This window comes from Strigops habroptila, chromosome 5 (assembly GCF_004027225.2).
Source record: "Strigops habroptila isolate Jane chromosome 5, bStrHab1.2.pri, whole genome shotgun sequence".
NCBI classification, from domain to species: domain Eukaryota; kingdom Metazoa; phylum Chordata; class Aves; order Psittaciformes; family Psittacidae; genus Strigops; species Strigops habroptila.
In genome coordinates, this window is record NC_044281.2 from 48,881,540 (window position 1) to 48,905,127 (window position 23,588).

Consider the following 23,588-nt stretch of genomic DNA (forward strand, 5'->3'; position numbering starts at 1 on the left):
GTGTGACTGACAAGGTCCTTCTCTCTCTGAGCAGTGGGGTCACAGAAGCATCAGTCAATTACCCTTTCCCAGCCCAATGACTGCCTTTTCACGTTGCTGACTGAAAGAACCTAACAGTGTTATTCACACTTCCACAAGTGTAAAGCTCTTCATGATCTTTATGGATAAGACATATTCTTCAGACAAAAGCCAGAATCCTCACGATGTACTGCTTTCTTTTTGGCATACTTGCACTGCTCTGTCACAGCACAAGTGGAATTACAAAGTCAGATGTCTGTTTATTCTTATTTCTTCCTCAGCCTCTTTTATTTCCCTCTTCTGCAGTGACCTCATAGACTTGAATAACGGAGAGAAGGGAAAAAAACCTCAGCAGTATATGCATGCCTGGCTTCATTTTCTTTACTGGAATTACAGTAGGGATGAATTTAGGCATAAACTCTTTTCATTAGTTGTACAGGAAGTAGGGATTCTAAGCAACATTGATCCAAAGATATTCAATTTACAAGCCACAGCTCACCACAGTAGCACTGTGGATGGGTATGTTACATTTACAAAGAGCTAGAAATAAAATAGATACATGAAGCCAGAGCCCTTAACCAAAAGGAGATAGTGGCAAGAGCTGAGTTATGAGTCATGGGTAATGAATTATTGCCTTTATTCTGATACTGTGCACTTCAGTAAATTTTTCGAAGTTACATCTTCAAAGCTTGATCACCAGGTCGTCTAATAAGATCTTCAGTCCCAGCCAGGCTTCCTGTATAGTAGAAGACAATGGAGTGAATTGAGATAATTAGTTAATTAAAGACTGTATTCATTGGTGGAAAGGAGTTTTGTATACTGCTGCCATTGCCATGCAGCCGTATCCGACTTTTTATCAATCAGCTTGAACTGTGGGGTTTTTAGAAATTTATATGCATGAAGTGTATGAAAAGAGACTGGTAAGAGTAAAATTAATGCATTGCTCACTCTCCTTAGTCTAAACTTTGAAAAGCAGTCTAATCTAAAGAACACACAATGACTCACTCCTCATCTGCAGCTTTTGCTAATCTATAAATATGTCTACTACCATAGACATTAGCAAAACTTAAAAATAAATAAATTCAGGCATACAAGACTGCCAAGAATTCACACAGCTCTCATCTACAGCTGGTAAGAGAATGCAAGCCCCACTGCTGAGTCCACCATGCCACTCTAAACTGAAAAGACTAATTTATCCATTTATGGTTAGATTTGATGATCTAAAGTTGGATTTGATGTTCTTAAAGGTCTTTTCCATCCTAAATGATTCCGTGATTCTTAAATCTTCCAATTTAATTTAAAGTGCATTATTTAAAACATATAGTGGGCTGCATAAGATAGTGACGTGAACTCTTAGATAGGGTTTGAAACGATGTGAAGTGGCCCCAGATGTGACAACTGCTGAGCTGAAGTGATTTTTTGAGAAAAATATTTAAAGATTCAACAGATTTCTCAGATTCTTTTCCCTAATTAAATGAAAACAATATATTCCATATGAGGCCTGGCCACAGAGCAGATATGAAGTTAAAGATTCGGGCTTTCCTGAACAACTAAAAAGTAGATAGAAAAAGACTATTAACCATAGTTTGATATTGTGGAGAGGTTGAGAATTGTGACCACGAATAACCCTCATGCTGAAGCCAGCAAAGGCTGTTGAGAAAGTGAGCAGACTGTATAAGTTTGCACTGGAGATTTTTAACATCTTTGAGGCTACTCTGAAACCAGGGTGCTGCATGACTGTCAGGACCTGCGAAGAGAAAGGCCTCGCCACTTCATGGGCATACAGCATCTTTATCACGAAGGCAATAACTACAGACTGGTAACACTTCTAACCTTGAGGGCTATGAATCTTCACTGCAAGTAATTTCCTAACCATGCTTCCCTGACCTCATTTTCAAATGATGACTTTTATTTTTACAGGTCATCATAGCCCGATTCCTCTTCTTCTCTCCATAATGGAATGTGTGTGTATAAAGATACTACCAAGCCTTGGGTCACCCCCAAATTGTGCTAGACACTGCCAACAGCATGTCACACTGCCCCTTCAAATAGAGACACAAAGGCAGAGTAAGATAGGGGAAGGAATAAACCAAAGTGCTAAGAGAAAGTACAATGATAAGCTCTCTTGCACTGACCCAGAAAAGTATTTGTGTCCAGGTGAACTCCATCTGGTGAGCAGTGCTGTCAGTGTCAGTAGGTAATCAAACCTCAGGATGTGAAAGAGTCATGTAGCCCATGGCCACACTGATGAATGCCTTATTGGTCACATGAGATACATGGCATTTCCACTTTTTACTATCAGTTTTCTCCCCAGCATCACCACAAGAGCAGAATGAAAAAGGATGGAAAGTTCTTGGTCCAGTTACAGAGGATAGTAAGAATATCACTAATCAAAGCCACAAAGACACTTCTAATTCCTGTCCAGTATTAGTCAACCTGCAGATAATCATATCAGTGAGGTGCAACTTACTCCACGTCGGTAAAAAGATCATCCTTAACCAGAAGAAGTAGATTAGCAGGGCACTTTGCTACTCCTCTTCTTGTAAGCCTTGAGAGCTTATGCACATAGCAGGTGACCTATTCCTCATCACAGGCATGCAAATGCCAGACATCAAAGAACAATTCTAACTGAATTCTCAGGATAATTAATTTTCACCAGAAAGTGTTTTAACCTTTTAATCCATCTAAGCTAATAGATAGTAATGGCCTTCATTACTGCAACATCAGAACAGCTCCCCATCTTTTAACATATGAATGCCTGTCACCACTTTTTATGAGGTAAGAAAGTACTAAGCACCCTCTTGCACATAGGTTAAACACCAGGAAAATGCCAACTAAATAAACTTTTCAATTTTATGTATAAAACTGTATCTGATAAGGCCACCATTTCTGGTGGACACTCTTCTCTCCCTGGAGAATGATTTCACATGTCACAGGGGTAAGGTCCCACCATTTATACCAGCTATCATACCACCATATGGTCTGACACCAGCATCATCTGTGGAAAGACAGTCTTTCTTCCCAGCTCTGCAAGCAGCGTTACAGCTTCATTCTGCTCAGCCAAGGTGCTCATTCATTCACTGCACAGGGAGTGAAATGTGCTGTTCCTTTTCAAAACAGATAACTTTCTTTCACAGAAATAAATTTTGGAAGTTTAAAACCGCCATTTCCCACAAAACATTCGACTACAAAACATACGCACCTGCATAGTAAAGATGCTCAGTCTGGCTCCAGGGAGCTGAGAAAAGCCAGAAAGGATCATTAACCCCTCAGAGCGATCTCCCACTTCGTACACTGCTAAGTTGCAACAGCAGTCTGGCAGCATCCTCACAGCTCAAAATGGGCTTGAACCAAAACTCTGGACCTAAAAACCCTGAATTCCCTTTGGCCTGATGAGTCAGTGTCTGGAATTCAAAACAGGATTCAAATCCAAGTTTACAAGTTTGATAGCTGATATAATGAAGCAAACCAGTGACTCCAACCTGAATTTCCCAAGAGCCACAGTCCAAACTTCCCTGCAGAGCTGGGCAGCTCAGATATAGCACAGATGTTGCAGGCAGTCATCGATCCCCTTTGTCAGAAGGAGGCAAAAAAAGTTTCCATAATGTGAGGCAGCACTCAGCAGTAATCTGTTCTCCATGAACATGTACTTTCAAGAGCAGAAAAATTCACTAGAGTAATTCAAAATTAGAAGAAGTTGTAAAGGGTCAAATGAAAAAAGCCCACCCAGCATCACACCTCTAATTTCTTTAGTGAATCACAATGCATAAGGGGATTTCTGTTGTCTTCCATGTCTGACAGCAGAGATTGGATTTATGCAAATTATAAGGTTAAAATAATTAGAGATAGGTCAAAGGTATAAATCAAACAACCAAAGCTGACATGTCTAAAATTCTGCATGCTAAACAATCAAGGTGTTTAAAGTCAAAACATTTACTGGTGCATACTTATATAGAGCAAAATTTAAGGGAGGATTTGCTAAACTTCCTTCCTGGTTGTTGAAATAATTTTTACTCTGTATATTTTACAATGGAAGACAAATTCCTGCTCTCATCTGCATTTCTGCAGCACAGTTAACATTTATGGAGTTCCAGGTGAAAACTTCAGTCTCCTTCCCCATCTCTAGTTTAAACGCAGCTAGCAGAAATGATTTGGAAATTTTAATACCTAAATTGCTGCAGCAAGAGTAAAGTTGAAAAAAAAAACCTCAAAAAACTAAAAGAATATGTAATCCACTTATGCATATGCTATGTTGCTTGCATTTTGTCACATTGTTGTGGCTGAAATGCTGTTTTGCAGCCCGCAACACGTAAAACAACAGGAGTTGAGCCTTGCTCTTTCACACTGTTGCAGGTCTACAGAGACTGCACCAAAATCCACTGAAGAAACGGGTTACCACAGCTCTACAAAACAGTACATCTCAGCCATATTGCAGCAACGCAACCCCAGCGTGGTGGAGAGGACGGTGAAAGCAAAGTCCCAATTAAGAAGAGTGAATAAAAATTTGCAACCCTGTTTTTTTAAAAATGACAAGTGGTCACTTGCTTTCTGTGGAAAAGTCCATGTTTCCTTGAAGAAAAAACGGGGGAAAAAACCAAAACCAAACATTTTATCTTGAAAACTAAAATCTTTTTATCCAAAGGTGCTTTCAACAAAGTGCCCCACCCAGGACCTCTTCAGAATGGCTGGGTTAGTCCTGCGTCAAACCTGGGATTTCAATACAAAAGGAGAACATCCAAACAGCCAGTTTACTGGGAAAGTGAAGCACTGAACAGCTAGCGTACAAATTCCAGGAAACCTCAGAGCACAAGATGAAATTCTTCAAGCTTAGACTTGGACATTTCATGCGAGAAAAAGAAAGCTATTTTGCTGGTAGTTGTAGTGAAAAATCATTTGCCATGGATTAAACTTCGTGATGACTTGCTTACATCTGTGTCCCTTGTTTTGTCATAATTATTTGATCAATGTCCTACGAATAGATAGAGCTAGAATGGATATAAGAAGAGATACGCATTTCAACTATGCATTTGTGTTACCTGAAATTATATGCATCATGGTCAACACGAAGTTCTGGTGTCCTCAACATAAAAAGGACGTGGAGCTGTTGGAGGGAGTCCAGAGGAGGGCCATGAGGGTGATAAGAGGGCTGGAGCACCTCCCGTATGAAGACAGGCTGAGAGAGTTGGGGCTGTTCAGCCTGGAGAAGAGAAGGCTGCGTGGAGACCTCATAGCAGCCTTCCAGTATCTGAAGGGGGTCTACAAGGATGCTGGGGAGGGACTCTTCCTTAGGGACTGTAGTGGTAGGACAAGGGGTAATGGGTTCAAACTTAAACAGGGGAAGTTTAGATTAGATATAAGGAGGAAGTTCTTTACAGTGAGGGTGGTGAAGCACTGGAATGGGTTGCCCAGGGAAGTTGTGGATGCTCCATCCCTGGCGGTGTTCAAGGCCAGGCTGGACAGAGCCTTGGACCACGTGGTTTAGGGCAAGGTGTCCCTGCCCATGGCAGGGGGGTTGGAACTAGATGATCTTAAGGTCCTTTCCAACCCTTACGATTCTATGATTCTATGATTCTAATATCCCTCTTGGTTAGTTTATGAGTAGAGATTCATATAACATTAAGTAAGTATTACATGGCAGAAAACAGATCCCTGCATGTTTCATGGTGAAATAAGTTACCAAATGTAACTGTACATTGACTTTTGCTAGCTAACATAGTAAATAAATAAATAGATATACGCATCTTTTAGTAGTCTGAAGGTTTTGTCCCTGTATTTATCAAGTGAAGAGGGAAGCGAAAATAGATCCTGAGTTTATTTTCTGACTTTTTCCCCCCCCCCATGTTATACTTGAAATGTCAGTGACTGATAATGGCCTGCATTTCCCAGCGAAGAAATAGTGCCTTTTCCAAAACACTGAAAGAAGTGGCACTCATGAGGCTTGCTCTCTTCCTTCTCACAGTATGACAGAATAATTTTACTTGTACCTGATCCATTTCATTTCTTCAGTTCCATTTCTTCTCCCCCCCCCCATTCATCCTTCTACTTAAAAAGTCATTTATTGGCCCCACAGTTCATTACAATGTTCCCAGATTCAAAACCCCTTTAAAATAACATAGTACATATATTTACTTCTCCTTGTATTAAATTATTTTAAGGCATTTTTTGTTTTACAGTTTTCAAGTGACCTCCAGTTTCCACTCTCAGATGACTTTCTCTATGACTGAAGTCCATTTAACACAATATGCACACATAGCAATTTAGGGAAATTACAGAAAAATTCTTTTAAATACTCCCTACTAGTGAGCGAGTGCTCATGCTGGAGCAATGTGAACATGATCTGTGTTTATTACAAATATCCTTTTCTTTCATTTTCCTGTCACTGTAAAAATTTGGTTAGACTTGAGCTGGACAAATGGTTCACAATGAATTATTCACTTGATTAATGTAATCTCTGTTTGTTTTAATTATTTGTGAACAGTTCAAAATTTTCTAATTATTTGAAATAATTTGATAAATAATTTCATGATCCACCTGTGTGCATAAGCCAAGCCTTGTAAATACAAGCCTTCTGTTTGGAATAAACAACTCTAAGCATATTTGTGTCTTTTGGGGGCATTATTTTACAATTATGGCCATTATTCTAAAGCAGAAAAGGTCCACTTAAAAGAAAATATTTCAAAAGTATGTAAATTAATTCAATTCAGGGATTCTTAATTTTTATTTCATATTTTAAAATAAGTATTTAATTTAGATATATAAAATTCATATAATTAAATTTAATTTTATCTTGAAAAATATATACATAATTGATAAGGTAGAGGCACATGTGTTTATAAGAACTGTTTTTCCTTTGTCCTGCTAAAGAAAGGCAGTCAAGAAGAAATATCATATAAGATACTTCAGGGATGCAATTCTTAAAATATTAAATGTACTTTATTTACTACAGCAACATCCTTAGCAGCACTATAACAAAAGCTCTGTCTGTGTTTCCATTTTTTGTCCTAACTTCAAAAATTTTATGTATCACACTCATAAAAATGTACTGTGGTTTAAAATTTAGCTTGAAAATGAAACATAAGGGAGAAAAGTTGCTTAACTTTGTTTGTTTGTTTGTTTTACTATTTACATACTAAAGGACAGTTATTCAGAAAGTATTTACAGATGTGTAGAGACAGCTTGCACCTCCTGCCTGGAGAAGAAGGCCATTTTTATTTTCTTGTTTCCTTCCATCAGCAGTGGGTCACTGATCTCTGAAGCCTAAGCTTTTAAACATATGACTCCATAGGCACGAGTCAGATCTAAAACATGTTAGCACCTTTTTTGTTGTTGTTTTAAAGGAGAGATTTGAGTCTTTGAAGATTTTCAGAATTTGGTGGCACAAAATCCTGAGGAATCCTTGATCTAATGTTAATCCTGCCTGGGGGAGGAGGCTGGACCAGATGACCTCTTTAATGAAAGAATTTAGCTGCCATTTTTCTCTGCAGAAGTGCAATTTTGGTGGCAAGATTTCTGGTGCTCCCATGATAAACTCCTAATAAAGACGGTTTGTGGTTTGTTTGTTGGGGGGTTTGGGTTTGTTTTTGGTTTTGTGGGGTTTTTTAACTTAAATAGGCTGTAGACTACCAGTTTACACAAAAACTAAAAGCTTTGAATAGTTTGATTGAAAGAATTAATAACTGTTATTTCCTGAATGGAGACATTTCATTTTGAATGCTTGTAAAATACTTTGCTTGTCTGAGGCACCTGAAATCCAAGATTCTAAAAGCCTTCACTGACATTTATTTCTCTCTTCAAATACTGCTGTAAGAAGGGTGAGAAATGAGGTTAAGAGAGACTCAGAATACTCCAGTGAGAGATTCCATGACATTTCCAACCTCCTATTCTTCTGCTCTAGCCAGTAGAATTATTCCCACACTCAAGTTCAACACCTGCACCGGCATGATAAACCCTTGCAGCTATTGTAGTCCGTCAAGTTAATGACATGCATTTTAGACAGTCCTTTTAACTAAGCCACCAACAATATCAAGGAGCAGTTAGTCTACAAATGCAACAATTCAGGCAGCTTTATAAGGTCCCTAAATATAAATTTACACGACAAATGGTAATAGACTTGTCACACACCATCATGTGCACCAAGAAAGGAACAGCACACCAGACATTCTTAAGGCTTGGTGCAGCTCAACCACATTCAGCAGTACTAGTTGCAGATGGGTCATTTTTGCCATTAAGCCAACCTTGATGCTGGGTCTGTGCCAGTAAATCAGATCATTCTTAATGTTGTTCTACATTAGCATTGCATCTGAGCCAACTCTGTTTCCCAGGCAGATCAGATCAGATCACTCTTACTATTACTCTACACTACCACTGGTTGCCCACAGCATTGTTGGAGAATTGTCAAGGTGTAGATAAAACCCAAGAAAACATGTTGATAGATAAAGTGAAATGGCAGAGCAGGAATTCCACTAGTGTTATTGTACCAAAAGGCGGTTCTACTGTAAAGGAGTTATGTTTTGCTTGACTGTTTATTTAACCTCTTTGCAGTTTCTCAGTGAAGATGTACGTCCGAGTTCCTCAAGTACACAGTACACTAACAGCTGCCAGTAAAGGCTAGATCCTTTGCCAGGCTGTTTCTTAATGAATTTCATGTGCCTGTATTTCATTCTCCCTTCTGGGGAGAATTAACCAAATCTAGAGCCAATATGGTACATGAGAGTATGTTTTCACTTTATTTTCAATAAGTTCTTTAATTGGAAATGATGCTAGAATAGACTTGAGCCTCAAAGTATTTTCAAGCCACAAAGCAATTCATTGTAAAACACCCAAATCAACATGGAATGACCAACTTAAGGAATTTCAGCTTCCCTATTTTCTCCCTTCCTTGATTTAATACAGTGTGTTTGCCTTCCTAATGGCCTTGATATTTCACACATCGAGGATCATGGACATCTAAACTCCATTTGCAATTCTTTCCGCACAGGCCTTCACTTCTTATATATTTGTCGTGATTTAAGCCCAGCCGGTAACTCAGAACCACGCAGCTGCTGGCTCACTCACCCCCTTTTTTCTCCCCCCACGCCTGGAAGGACAGGGAGGAGAATCGAAAGAATGTAACTCCCACGGTTGAGATAAGAACAGTCCAGTAACTAAGGTGTAATACAGAACCACTACTGCTACCACCAATAATAATAATGATGATAAGGGAAATAACAAGGGGAGAGAATATAAAACTAAAAGGGGAAAAGGAAAACAAACACAAGTGATGCACAATACAATTGCTCACCACCGCCGACAGATACCCAGCCCGACCCGGGCAGCGACCTGGCCTTCCGGGTAACTCCCCCCAGTTTATATACTGGGCATGACGTGCTGTGGTATGGAATACCCCTTTGGCCAGTTGGGTCAGGCGTCCTGTGTCTGTTTCCTCTCGGTTTCCCCTCCTCCCTGGCAGAGCATGAGACTGAAAAGTCCTTGATCAGAGTAAGCATTACTTGGCAACAACTGAAAACATCGGTGTGTATCAGCACTGTTCTCAGACTAAAGTAGAAAACACAGCACTGCACTAACTACTAAGAAGGAGAAAAACAGTTACAGCTGTTTTTCTGTTACAGCTGAACCCAGGACAATATTCTTTGCTTCTTTCTTCTCTATTTGAAAGCCACCTCAACGTTGTCCACTTTAATGTCATCTTAGAGATTCGTGGGGTACTCAAAGTAAGACAGTTCCTCTATGAAACAGTAGTGTCTCCTGTAGAGATTCTAGAGGACAAGACATACTCATGTCAGCATGCCTGTATTGTTGTCGGTACCAGCACTAATTTATTCAAGGCCCACATAAAAGTCTGTACAAACACTAAGACATACCCATGAAGTATACTCCATTTAAAGATGGTACTAGAAGGCAAAAATAATACTTTTCATCTGCATAAATGATCATCTAAGGCAGGATGCATATACTGCACCCAAAATCCTCAAGGCAAAGATTAAAGCTAAATGTACTTTCTGGAAGACCAGCTGCCTTCTCCTGTCTTCTCAGGTCAAAAATGGCAAGTATGGAAATGAAATTAAAAAAAAAGGATTCTCCCTAAAGGATTCTCCCTTTGATACCATGTAGCAAAAGAGTGACTATTGAGTCACAACAGACCTAAAAGCAAAAAGAAACTATAGAAGATAGGCAGAAGGGCTCCGTTTTCTTTCCAGCATGGTCCAAATCAAATAAAAGGATCTCTACACACCAGCTTACAATTCTGTCTGACTAGTTATACCCAACCTAATGATTCAAAGCCTAATTATAACATTTACTTTACAGCCCATTTGCTGCAGTACCAATGAAATATTATCTAGATACAGTTATTCCTCCAGGGGCCAGGAAGGATATACCGTTGACAGAATTTTAAATTAAAAGAAAAATGAAATTACTATTAAACCTTCTCATAAGCAAATCAGCTTGCATTCATTCCCGTAAAGGCTCAGTACTCTAGCCCTGATCCAGCAAAATACTAAGCATATCCTAAAGATTAAGTGTAAGTGGTCTCCGTATTTGCAGCTTTTACAGCGTTCACATCTTTAAAGTTAAGCACATAGTTAAATTATTTCAGAACAGAGCCTTGTACCACTGTCTGTGACTCAAAACAGTTTGAATTATATCCATTAGCATGTGTATTCAGAGAAAAAACAAAAAAGAAGCGAATCGAACTACAATTTATGTTCCTTCTGTTGCATTGTTGGCATAACTCCTTATCCTTTCTAATTAGCTGGAGAGAAGGGAAAACTTGAAACTTTAAGCTGTCTGACATAAACCTGTTAGTTCCTGTCATGGCTAAATTTTGTAAGTGCTTCAGTTACGCAAACAGACTCACTCTGAAACTAAGAAGATGCTGGAATATGTACATTTTAATATTGCCTTTTAAACTAGATGATCAACTTTAATAGTACTTTCTTTTTGACTACTGTATCACTAAAAGATTTACTGTACTATAGGAGAGGTCTGGCACTCAAAAACAGACCCTGCTTCTGTATCTGTCATTCTCTAATTACTGCTTTTATTTATCTTTGGATGAGGTACACTTGCTAAACCCCAAGATCTTCCCTTCTTCTGCATTGCCATTGTGGAAAAAGCACAGAGCACTAGCTGTATTTTTTTTCCACATTTGGTTAGCCAAATGGCCCACTAACGCTTGTGTTGGCACAGCTGAAGAGGTACTATGGAAGAGGACTGAAAAGCTCAAGGGTAGAATTCAGCATCTCCTTAAATCAGAGCTGCTGCTACAGAAGACATAAATGAAATCTTAGTACTTAGCTTTAGAAAACAGGCAGACTGCAAACAAGAATAACTTTTATGGGCCAGACCCTGCTGGTTTTACTCATGTTGGAAGTCCTATCGCCATTAAATATAACTGTATGTGTGAATTAAGAAAGCAGTATTTGGACTTTTATTTATGTAGTCTCCTGTGCAATAACCCTGAATGGAAACATGTTTGTTTATTTTTAAAAGCATTCCAAGTTTTACTGTTACAAGAGTGGCACTGCCTTCACACTGCTTTTCTGCAGAATAAATATACTGTCCTCCATAAATACACTGTCTTGCATTTCAAATCCTCATTACTACATCTTCAGGTTTTTTAATCTACAATGCAAATAGGCAGGCAAGTGGTCATTACACACTATGTTTCTGTATTTTCCTTAGCTTAATTTAAAACAGATACAATGCTGTCTTGTGAATACAGTGGTTTTCAATGTTCTAAATATATTTTTAGTGCAGATACTTGTTCTGACTCCATTATTTTCCCTTTCACCCTAAATAAAATTTTCCCAGATCACTGTCACCACTGCAGAGAAATAGATTTTCTATTTTGCCTTGAAAGAAATGTGGAAAAGGAAAATGCTGATGGCACAAGAAGCAATTTGAATCCCATGATAGAAAACATAGCCTTAGCAGACAATGCACAGTAATAAATAATAGTATAGGAACACTTTTGTTGTTGTTGTTATCAGAAGAGAAATACAAGGTACACATTTTTAAACAAATAAATGTTTCCTTTTGCCCTTTTTTTGGTAGTAAAAGAAAGGTGGTAGGAGGCAAGAGAATAGATCTGAAAAATACATACCCTGTCTATCATTCAATAGCTGCAGAATTGGTTTTGTTTTTTAATAATGCGTATTGGTTCCACCACAGATTACATATAAAGGACGGACAAAGACAGAGGTCAGACACTACTACAAGTCTTTTTTTTCAAGGTGCTTTGGTACCTTTTGCTGTTATTTTCATTGTCATTGTCCTGCGCATAGAATAGCAAAGGAAGCTGTATATCTTACAACTGTGAATGTGTTGGGCTGTTTGTTTTAGGCTTTGCTACAAGTAAATCAGATTTAGTAGGAGTGATTCACCAGGTACATATTCTTCCTTAAGTGTAACAGCACTATACAAGACCGTAGAGTTTCAGGGATGACAAAGCATGCATTAAATGTTCTCCAAGAGGATAGTTCATGTCCTGCGTGACTACCAGAGCTTATTACATTGCTGTTGATGTAACACGGTGAATTTAAAACTTTGTGAAGTGCTGCCTTGTGACTGGCAAACTACTTCTGACACGAAGCTAAAAGCTGAAGCTGAAAGCTAATGGCTCTTTGGTGACCTTTCAGAAGAGAAAGGATGGCCTTGGTCCAAGTTATAGCACACAGACATCCATATCACTGCCACAAGCAGCTTCCACTCTGGAGGAGAATGAGTTCAATCATTCTTGCGAGTAGGGATTTTCCAATCAGACCCCATCTTTCAGATTTACTAATCACAGCCCAGCTACATGTTCTCATTCCTTTTCTTGGTATTACAACTCAGAATGTAAGCTCCATGGCTAATGATGATTGGATGCACAGATGATGATGATGCACAGATCACTGGGCAATACTATTTTTCTCATCTAACTTCTTATGCAAATGATCATAGAGAAAAATCAGCTATTATTGCTTATGAGTATTATTGCCACCAAAGTACAACAGAAAGTGAACACAAACAAACAAATGGACTCATCTGAAACAAATTCACAATTTGGCTTAATCAGGCCTTTTGAAAGGGTCCACATTACTGAAGCAACTTCATTAAGAGTTGATTTTTAAGTCATACCATTTCTGTGCTGCAGACAGGCCAGTTAAATGAGGAATATAGAGAGGAATATTAAAAGAAGTTTACACTTGTGTGAGAGAGAGCAGATATCCTCTTTGACTGTCATTGACTGCCATATGGGAAATTACCTTTGTGGGCCAGAATGCAGCCACTCAACCTTTACCCACATAACCCACAGACAAGAAAGGATGTCCTCTATATCCCCAGCCAGTCTATTAACAGAACTGTTTGTTTTATCTTTGGCTGTAACAAAATTTCCCATTTCTTTTTAATTCCTCAGTGAGTTTCTGCAGACATTTTCCCAGACTTAGCTGGTATAGTCTATGCAATTTGACTGTTACGTTCCCCAGGCGGGGGCTATATTTCCAGAGTACATTATGCAGCCCTATTCTGCATAATAGAAGCTATTATTCCTATTAATACTTTTAATGCATAGGTAACTGTAGAACACTGGGATATGCTGACAGCTCATGTCTAATCACCACTTTTGCAACAAAATATGCTTTATTTTACAGTGAGTATACACACCAGGTGTTTTGTTTATCACCAACTATTAGCCACATCAGAAAGAGAAAGTAATAGGCAAACTGAAGCAAAAAATATATATATATAACCAACAGAAATCAGCTCTCTTACAGCTGAGTTTATTTCTTTGAGTGTGAATTGGAAGGAATGTGCAGGAGTGACACAACAGAAGAAGAGCTTATACCATCTTTTTTTAATGGAGTCAGTATCCAGTGTATATAGACTGGAAAATATGCAAAGGCATACAATGCAGAAAACTGTGAACAGGCTGCTTAGAAGTCATTGGCTAGCAGTGACCATTAGGTCATCTTATTAAAGATGAAAAATGGCTTGGCTTTGAAATAAAAGTCAGTTGCATCCTATTTAACGTCTTCATGCAGTTGCGGGAACATAGAAGCAAAATACAAAAGGCAAAGTACAACTATAAATACACAAGGAAACAGCAACATGAAAGCACTTTCTAAGTACCTTTGTAACAAGTAGAAAGAGTTCATCTAGAGGGAAACAAATCAAGTAACAGAAATGTTTTCTCCTGTTTTGGTTCAAACCTAGATCCATTAGTAATTTACCTTTGAAATCAGACTGGCAGGGAAGTGTCTAACAACTGTAAAAGGCAAAAATAGTACCAGTCTCTAAAGGGCAGTGTGAGGAAATCCCAGGCTATTTGAAGTTGGGCTGACTCCTCCATAATTCTGAAAACAATCGAAAACTATAAACACCTATAAAACAGTAGGCTTCATAAAAGTCAGCCTGATTTTCTTCTAGGACAGTTTAATAGGCTTCTGAGTTCAGAATTAGTTTTAGATTAACCTCAGAAAAGCTTTTTACACAGTTTCTTCTGATATTGTCAAAAATGAGCTAAAATGGTACTATCTCAATGAAATTCTTGTACAACTACTAAAAAACAATCTGCAAAATTGTTGGTTTACTGCTAAAAGAAAACAATGCATAGAGTAAAGCTCCTGCAAGAGCCTGAGCTGAGCTCAGTGCTATTCAGCATTTTTATGAAAGACTTGAATGATGAAATAAAACACACAGTAATTAAATTTGCAGATAATATCAAGCTGGAAGGATGCATGAAGACTGTGGAGGACACCATTAATATTCAAAACTTATCTGAACAAATTGAAGATATGAATAAGATATAATTCAATGAAGACAAATGCAGAATACTGTGTTTATGTAGAATCATCAGCTGCACAAATACAACATGGGGAACACCTAATTACAGCAACAATTCATTAGATAAAAGGTGTGGAGGCTAAAGGATTACAAACAGAACACTGGTCAGTATTTTCTCTAATAAAATTACCCTCCTACTTGGGTGTGCGATGAAGATGTCACACACAGGACATATGAAGTAGCCCTCAGCAGCCTACAGCCTGAGGCTGGGGCACTGTATGGAGTTTAATACACCAAACATCAAGAAAGATATGAGTCAGCTGGACAGCTGAGAGCAGCAAGAATGATCAAAGGTTTGAAAACAAATTCTGCGAGGAAAGGTTGAGAGAATTTGGTTTGTTTAAATTAGCCAAGGATTGACAAAGGAGACATAACAGCAGTCTTCAAATAACAGAGAAGTTTTGCAAGAAGTTACTTTTACTATCCATTCTGCTAATATGTTCAAATTGCAGGCAGGACTATTTAAGGAAAAATTAAACAAACATTAGTCAGGAATGACTTGGCATAATTAATCCCATCTTAAGTGGGATGAGGGGTCTCTCAGAGTACCTTCCAATCCTATCTGCTGCCCTTGTTTTCTCAATGTTATTTTTTTAAACCTCTATTAAATGCATGCTCATTCTGCCCATGAAAATCTAAGAAAAATAACAAAAAGATCACTGTGATTATTTATTTTTAAATTTATATTAATAGGGTAAAAATTCCAGAGTTATTTTAGGTGAACTTCAGAAAATGCCATGTTAAGTTACCCAGAATTGGTTGTCATTTTTTAGGCTAAACAATGGTACACAGACCTAAAAAGGGAAATTATTGCAATTACTGCAGTTATGCAACTGAAGCAATGACAGGTTTGAGGGAGTGAATGACAGATTCTAGATATTCTGATGATTTTATTGTTATCTATCTGCCTATTTTAAAAATCTACACAAAATATCAAAGGTACATTAAGGAGGGAACTTAGACCAGAGCTTGTGCAGATAAAACATTAACTAAACAGATGGTACTGACAGTGAAGCTAGATAACAACAGTGCTTTGCACAATGAAAGGTAATTTACCTGCCAAAGGGTTCATGACAGGATCCATGACACAACGTATAAGGACCTGAAGGTAGAAAGGTAGAAACGTGGGGTAGTTTAAATTCTTTGGATGTAAGGTGCCAGAAAGCTGTACAGCATCATGTGCTGTTTGGTCATCTGTACAAAGCACATTGCATTCAGAAGAATACTCAGGGCTCAGACAGTCAGCAGCTGGACAAGGTACAATTTTAAGTCTGGTCCTGAAAAACACCATCAGAAACTGATGCTGGAACGCCCAGCAGTGGCACTTTGGGGACCCACTACACCTTGGGGTGCCAAGACCCCTGGAAAACCCAGAGCAGCCACATGCCAGTAAGAGCAGCAGTCACTGGGAAGCAGCCAACTCTCAAAACCTTACCTTAGAATCTCTCTCAGCAAAGTGTTAAGAACGAAAATACTGAGCTAGTTCAGCAGAATGTTGAGTTTGCTCTAGTGATTATTTTGAGTCTGCTGTCTTTTAAGTGCACTTAAGTAAACTGAAGCATCCCTTTCACTTCATTTTACGGCGTACTAACTATCATTCATCTATTATGTTGTTCCATATTAATTTCTGCTGAGTACTGTCTTAAGTATCCTCATGTTTACTTCTCCAGAAATTGTTTTTGTACTTCTTCATCAATTTAGTTGCTCGCTTTAAGACCTTTTCTATTATTTCATCTGCCTTTTGAGATGGAATGTCTGAGATCAAACACCTTAAATACAGGCAAAAGTGTACTATAAATTCCTGTAATGATACTCATTTTGTCTTAATACAATCTAACATCTCAATTTCTTTCTAAACTGCACTGAGCTGCAGCCTGCTCTATGCTGTTCCCTGCAATGACCAAGTATTTTTCTCAGAGTTGTTACAGCTAATATAGAATCTATCAGGCAGTATGATTAGTTCCAATTGTCCTTTCAGAATCAGTTACCATCAGCTGTCTACCCTGAAGCTCACCTGTCATTTATTACTGAATGCTCAATCACTGTTTGATCCTTCTGCATGCTTTGTACCTCCTCATAGCTAACAAGCCCCATGTAATTTCATCTTCCAAAAAAAAAAAAAAGAAGTACTAGTTCCAGTGTGGGTCCTTACATTACTCAACTATTAATCTTCTCCTCAAGTCCTTATTTCTTACCTTCTTAGAGCTTCCTAATCCACAAGAGAACTTCCTTCTTACATTAAGGTAATTTTTTTTTTTTTTGAGTGGCTTTATCCACATAAACCGTATTTACAGCTGTAGCTACAAGATTTCCTCCCTTCAAGTAATGAAAGAATTCTGATAGGCTGCAAAGATAATGTGTTCCTTAACTATTTTGATTCATTCCTTAATAACAGTTGTATCAAAACGTTTCACAAAATTCCATACCAACATGACCTCTACATTTCTTGAAGGTACTAGTCACCAGGCTGAGATCCACTCACTCAAACCATTTGTACTCCCTACATCTTCCCTTTATCTATTTGCTTTATCTTTATGTTTGCTTTTCACCTAGGTTTTCAACTATTTGAGGATGAGTTTTACTTTTTTTATATTTGGACAGCGTATAGCATAGTAGGACTGCAGCCCACACATGTGAGAAGTACCTTAAAAAGACAATAGTGACTTATTGCATGGAAAATGTTTCAAATAAAGTGATTTAGTGCTTATCAAGTGCAAACAGACATTTCTATCTCTTCTGCTCAGGTAATTCTCCACTCAGCCCTGCTACTAATAAAAATAATTCTTTTCTTTCCCAGTGATTTTCTAACCTCAACACCACACTGATCCAAAAGAATGCTATTCTTAGATTAACTCTACTGGATATACAAGAAATTAATCTGGAGACCTCTGCCTATGCAGCTACCATCCTTAGACTTAAGATGGTATCAATTCAGACAATAATTTTTTCCCTAATCTCCACTTCAGATAAGTTTTCTCCTTTTCCCAAGAAGTAATTCAGTATAAAAAGTTAGAAAACTCCATCGTCTTGGTACATGCCTCTACTGTCAATAAAGTGAACCACTTGTTTGTGGAAGTAAATGATGCTTTAAGTATTTTTACCAAATAAAATGCTATTTACACACATTAACAAACAACCTTAGCTGATCAGTTATTGACACTGTATAGTCACAGGGATTGCACCTGGCCACAATGCTACCTCAGGCCACTCTGTTGCACATGAGGAACAAGTAGGACAATTAATTCAGAAAATTACTATTTAGTGGTAAATAACTAACTATGGTAGATAATTACAATCCCCTGTGTGACTACGTTGTAGTAGGAGGAGTAGTAAAGAAGAATGCAACAGAGCAGATGTCCAGGCTATACTTGGAAGACAACAGGCAAACGAGTCACGATCAAGGATCCCATTTCCACTTCCACAACTTGATTTGTCAAAGGCAGGAGTATGAAGTCAAAGACCAGCAAATTAAGAGGGACATCTCATACGAAGAGAGGATGGAGGTCAGCTTGTAAACAACAGAGAGATTCCAGGATAGATTCCAAAGAAGCTATATCTTCCTCACGTTCAGGGAATGGTATGACTAAAGGAAAAGCCTAAAGCAAACTACATATGTCACCACCTGTTTTAAAGATGCTTTCATTTAAATAAATGCTATGCTTTAAAAAACTGTACCTTATTGTTCTCAGAGAAAGACAGACTGCAAGGTCTGAGATTAAGACAAATTACCCTACTCTGGAAGAGAAAGCATGAAAACTGTATGTTTCTTCCTGAAGAGAAATGGTAGGTAGAGGCTACCTCAGAGAATGGTAGATTAGAGGGAGGATTCAACAACCTGGTAAGTATCATAAGAAAGCATAGTCATTTCGCCAATATCTGCCTTGTCGTGTAAGCGCAGAACTGAGCCCTCTTACCAAATCACATTTGCCCATCATCGACACGGCCTGTTGCTCACTTCACTGTCAAACTCAGGAACACTTCAGCAGAAGGCAGCCTAAACATCCTCTCTGCCTTTAACAAGAGGTCTGAGTTCATGCTTGGGTGAGCCATGAAGATCAGGCTGGAAAGGGCTAAGCACTGTGCGGACCAAGCTAGCAGCTATCAAAGCTTTCCACTTCCTAAACACTCTCTGGATTAATTGAGAATATCCAGGAATATTCTTATATCTGTATAAGGCTACACTGGAAACAGCAAATATGAGTCATAAAACTCAAGTAGTTTAAAATTATTTGTTTCCTAGTTTAGACATAGTTTTAGATGTTCTTCTATGGTGCTATGAGCAGATATCCACAGTCAGAGCTAACAGTCAGCTTTCCTCATAGGGGACCAGAGGCTTGTAGTGCAGTTGACTGTTATCATGTCAGGAGCAGGTCAAGGAACTCCACTCAACAGTGACAGTTACGAAATCTACTGTTCAATCCACAGGCTGGATCATTGCCAAGATGAATCACTCTACTTTTCATCTCTTAGTGTCTGCAGACCTTTTAAGTGTTACACATCAGGCTATTCCGGAAGAAAAAAGAAAATAGCACTGAAGAAGGCATGAAATAACACCTAATGAAGTGAGGCCACCTCAGGATGGTGAGATGTTCTAGTAATTACAACATTCAATGTAATCTTAAGCTCTAGACCACTCTTATACACAGGCTTGTTGCAAAATGTGGGAATAAGGGGGTTCAAATAAAGGGAGACATTGGTATCATAGGTGAGCAGTTCTACCAAAGATCCCCAAAAGCTTTGAACACAATCTTTTCTTGCAAGAATGTCGGTATTAAATGTATTTAAGAAAATTAACCTAAACAAGTGAAAAACAAAGATAAAAATATACATAATTATATAAATTGACATATGACTTATTGACAGATTATTTATGATCATGCTATAAACACTAGAATCTAGGTCTGGAAATTACCTTAAGAAATCGCCTGGCCACACCCATTGGCATCCTATACGATACCAATGTGTGACACTTAGCATTAACAGGTTCAGAAAAACTTCAGTCATGGTTTGTGAAAACATAGGTTTTCACACAAGTATTCATATACTTTTCAGAATATCTTGTACTTCAATATCTGAAGCATCATATCATCCTCCAACACATAAAACTACTCAGAAATTTGCAATTACAGTTTAACAAGGTAAACATTTATGAAGTCTCCACTAAGTAAAGCTTACGACTCACAATTCATGTAAAACCAAAAATCTCTCTCAATAATTTCAATGCAATCTTTATTTTAAATGAAGGTTAAGTGTATGCCAGCTCTGTTCTTACATGTACTATTTATTCCACAAAAGAGTAAATTAAAAGAGATCTGGAAATGCTCATGAGATGCCAGAGTCAAAATTGATGTGGCATTTTCTTTCTAAGCCCCTGTTTTCAGAACTAGCAGCTTTGAACTTCACCTTCTGGGGAAAATTGTTCATGCTTATTCTCAGCATAGAGATAAATGATTCTTGAGGGAAAATTTCAAGAAAAGCCATGACCACATGTTTTAGTTAGCAAGTTTAGAAAGTGTATCAGGCACTTAACAATGTACTTCTATGTATTCATCAGACCAGTGATCAAAGTTCATATAGCAGCCCTTCCTCTCTCATCTGTCCCTATGTCCAAGGCAGGAAGGAAGCCACAAATGCAGTTTACAATCCCTCCTCAAGATATGATACTAGATTTTCAAGCCCACAATATAATCTTGACATTACGTACACACTGTGTATATTAATAAATTTGAGCTAGAGCTTAGGCTGCAGTCTGCACTTGATACACAGCATGCATATACTTTGTCTCAGCTGGACAGAGGAAGATCAAACAGGATTTTACATTAAAGCTCTGAAAGAGACATCCATAGCTCACCTTACTCTTAGTACTTATTGATTTAAATAGCAATAATATTCACCTTTTATGCAGAGCTTTCACCAGTAGATTTCAAAACGTTTTACAAAGGAAGTCAATGATATCACCATTTTGCAGTTGTGAAATCTGAAGTAAAAGGAGGTGAAGTGCTTTGTCAAGAGTCATACAAAAACCAATGGACTGAAGGAAAGTTGCATTAAGTCTGGCACATGGATAGTGTGAAGAGGAGGACAAACACTACAAATGCAGTTTGTGGAAAAGAGGTGCTAAAGGAACACAAGATCCTGAAACAGCAAAGGAAAGAGAAAGGCAAGGATCATACATAAGCAGTAGCTTAACAGGGAGACCAGGAGCAGTGCAGTAGGTATGGGTAGATGCAAAAGGAATTATCAGAGTTGGTGAAAAGGGGTGACAGGAGGGGTGCGAGAAAGAAAAATGTAAAAAGGAGCTCTTTGGTATGGACCATAAAGGGTCCTTAAAGGCCAGAAAAGAAAAGGCTGTAGCAGCCCAGATAAAAACAACACATCGGCAAAAGAGGGTTGAAGTTGTGCTCAGGTGCTTCCCGACTTGTGTGACTCAAGGTTGTGGGGTTTTTCTAACTTCAAGCCGACACTGATGCTGCAATCCACACCGAAGCACTGCTAAGTGTGAAACAAAGGAGCCGATTTGCTTTTCATGTTTCTCTTCTGCTCTACTTAGATTTTTCTCCAGGGTGGTTTTCCCTTTTGTGCTGATTTATTCTCTCTCCCATCACGTTTTTTCCTCTACACTGCTCGTTAATACCAAGTTCAATGTTCCTTCTCAGATTTTGTGAGAGTCACTCCCTCCCTGGACAGTACAAGGTTTTTTCATTTAAATTGATTTAAGCTTTAGTTTTGCAATAACAGATTTTTCTTCTCTCCTGCTTCCCTATGACCAATACTTTTGCCCTTTACTTCAATCAACATGATAATGGCATTTGTGCTGCTATGCACAAACTATCTAGCCTTTATGTCAGAATATTTTGTGTAGAAAAACAGCGCGACAGAGAATTCATCCATTCTAGATGCAAAAATATTGGGAAATTTTCTCTTACTCTATTACCAAACATGCCTGTGCATTTCGTATACTGATCTACATCAGTTTAGAAATGAACACAGTATGAGAGTAATGCCCTTGCATAGAAGCAATTTTATTCATATTTGGGCTTTTCTTCACTGCTGGAAAGCAATATGTAGGTGTAAGATCCTGTAATTTCAACTGCAGTGGTAGAGTGCCGCAATTTATAACATATAAGCTTGTGTGTGTGTATGTATGTATGGGGTTCACATCTTTCATCAGTACAAAAGCACATGAATTTTAGACCTTAACACTATGTATAAATGCAAGTCCAAATCTCTGGATTACCTATAGTTCAGAATCATCGAAATCCTGTCCCCCTTGCTTAAAATTACAACATGCATTTACTTTATTATAGTCACCTATAGAGGATGTGAAATACAGGCTTCACTATTTTGTCCTTCTTCTCTCCCCAGTTCATGTGCAGATAACCAAAAGATTGTTTATTGATGGTGCTAAGTACATTTAACACACATGGCACATTTAATGTGTTGACTTGTACGAGGGCTCTGCTGACTGCTGAGCCTGGGTGAGAGTGTCTCTTGTTGCCTGTTAAAAGTTTAGGTGCTTTTGAAAACAGCTTTTCTAAGCCACAGATCTCTGGGTTTTCTTCCATGCACCCTTTAGGAATCAAAAGCCAAAACTAGTAAGAGGCTATATTTGTTTCCAGAGTATTTAGTAATTCCAACCTGCCCATTTTTTAAAGCTCAACCTGACTGGAATTTAAGAATACAATCATAAAAGTTGAGTATTGCTAGTATGTGTAAAACATAGCATGTTCTTGAGAACATGTTGTTTCTTCTGATGTCTGTTCAGCATTATTGATACTTTTCTGATTAATATTTCCTGAGACCTAAATTTCCCTAAAACTGTCTTCCACCATGCACATGTATGAGCATCAGGCAATTCATGTCACTACTTCCTTTTTGGTGTCACAGAGTATTTTTTCTAATGACCATCTACACATCCTACATTTTTTAATTTATTTTGGTCAGAAATTTATTAAAGCTGTGGATACTGATAGCCCTCTGCAATGCAATTTTACAAGTAGCCTTTCTTCAGGAGAAAAAAAAAAAATCATGAAAATCTTTACACCCTTCTACAACAGTTTCATGGATTAAAAGTCGCTGAGAACTTCGTTAAGTATGTCTGTCACAAGACACAGGGATAATTGAGAAACACACTGACACTAAAACATTTTTGCACGTAATTCGTTGAGTAAGTGCTTGAAGAACCTTGGCTCTCCATCAAGATCTGGTTCTAAAAGGCTGGGCTTAGCTTTGTAAGTAAGCTTCATGACTAAAAAAAAACACCAAGCAGGGTTCTGTTCATAGCTGCATAGTGGAATCCTTAGGTGACTTTGGGCAATCCACACACAACCACATTTTCAGCCAATCGAGTAATATACACTTTAATTTTCACATTTAACTTGAACCAGCCTGTATCTGTTTTTCACATTAGTGATGAACTGGCATTCCTGCTAAGCTCCCATAAGAGCACCAGGCTTGCTATAGTGCATCTTAGGTTAGCTGCTTCACCAGTGAAATCTCTCAGAACATTTCTGCATCATCTTTTGCATCACCTGCCTTACATCCTTCCCCAAGTGGGGAACTGAGGGGCCAGTATTTAATGTCGGCAAAGCACAAAGGTCTTTATTTGGGTGGAGCTTTCTCTACAAAGGGAAAATATTATTCCAACCCTGGGAAGATGATTCCTCCTCCTGTACGATAAAATATACGCTAATAAATCAAGGGGTGGGGCAGGACTGGGGGGGGAATATGACACACAATATAAT

The 23,588-nt window shown here is 38.3% G+C and overlaps 1 long non-coding RNA gene across 2 annotated transcripts in view; it reads right to left on the minus strand.

Moving 5' to 3' along the window:
* Positions 1-282: 282 nt before the first annotated feature.
* The window catches only part of LOC115608650, a 77,094-nt gene continuing 53,788 nt past the window's right edge, over positions 283-23,588 (minus strand). For both annotated transcript variants that reach the window (XR_004389919.1, XR_003991625.1), the window contains exon 3: positions 283-754. This is a non-coding gene — a long non-coding RNA (uncharacterized LOC115608650). The remainder of the gene's footprint in view (positions 755-23,588) is intronic.